Source organism: Schistocerca piceifrons, chromosome 4 (assembly GCF_021461385.2).
Source record: "Schistocerca piceifrons isolate TAMUIC-IGC-003096 chromosome 4, iqSchPice1.1, whole genome shotgun sequence".
NCBI classification, from domain to species: Eukaryota; Metazoa; Arthropoda; class Insecta; order Orthoptera; family Acrididae; genus Schistocerca; species Schistocerca piceifrons.
In genome coordinates, this window is record NC_060141.1 from 207287931 (window position 1) to 207289164 (window position 1234).

General features: G+C 40.7%; 1 non-coding gene across 1 annotated transcript; it reads left to right on the forward strand.

The window, feature by feature from the left end:
• The first annotated feature begins 837 nt into the window (after nucleotides 1-837).
• On the forward strand, nucleotides 838-912 carry Trnas-gga. Its single transcript has one exon. It is a non-coding gene; the product is annotated as a tRNA-Ser (tRNA).
• The last annotated feature ends 322 nt before the right edge of the window (nucleotides 913-1234 follow it).

Consider the following 1234-nt stretch of genomic DNA (forward strand, 5'->3'; position numbering starts at 1 on the left):
GCCTACAGAATGTCGTGCAAGATGTCCGAAACTGATATGTGACTGATTTTCATTTCTTTCACTGTCACCTCGATTTTCATATGCTGGCCTTCGAGAACTGGGATGCCAACTTCTCTTGCAATACCTGACTCGTCATAGATCGATAGTCTGCCACTTCTTTCAATGCCGTTCGCACCTACTTCACCACACTGGAAGCATATGCACCATCTAATCCCTTTGTCATTTAATGGTGTGTTGCTGCCGTTCACTCATCAAGTATTACAAGTCACATGGTATTTTTTGTGATTTATGGCGTTTGATTGTGTACACAACGTTACTCCCTTTGAAAATCTTTGTGGTTTAGTGGAACTGATGGCTTTGTGCACAACTTGTGTGACTGATACTTCACAAACAGAACGCAAAATTTGTGTTGAATAATTCAAATAGGGGCTGAAGCAGAGAAAATTTTAGTGTGAGGGAGTCTCACAGGTTTCGATTTTGGTTCCACTCCTATTTCTTATACATGGCCTACCACTTAACATTCAGTAACCAGAATTGGTGTCTTTTGCAAACAATACTATTATTACACTAAATCTCATTAGAGAGAGAGAGAGCACAACAGAAGGGATTGTGGATGTTTTTCAAAGAATTATTGAGTGCTTCTCTGAAAACTGACTCTCCCTAAATTTTGAGAAAACACACACTATTTAGAATGAAATTTTCACTCTACAGTGGAGTGTGCGCTGATATGAAACTTCCTGGCAGATTAAAACTGTGTGCCGGACCGAGACTCGAACTTTGGAAGGTAGGAGACGAGGTCCTGGCAGAAGCAAAGCTGTGAGGACGGGGCGTGAGTCGTGCTTGGGTAGCTCAGTTGGTAGAGCACTTGCCCGGGAAAGGCAAAGGTCCCGAGTTCGAGTCTCGGTCCGGCACACAGTTTTAATCTTCCAGGAAGTTTCACACAGTATTTAGTTCTGTACAACAGATATAGCACGTGAACAGGAATCAGTAAACGTAAAGTGAAAGAAGCATATTACTGAGCTGCTAAAACAATTAAGTTCAACTACTTTTTCTATTTGTATAATTGCTAAACTTGGAAACAAACAAATCAATCTCCTGACATATATTGCGGATTTGCACTCTGTAAAACCTTACGGAAAAATTTTCTGGGGTCACTCATCACTTAGAAAGGAAGCATTGTTTGCACAAAAAAACGAACAATAAGAATCATGTATGGTGTTCACCAATCTCGTCA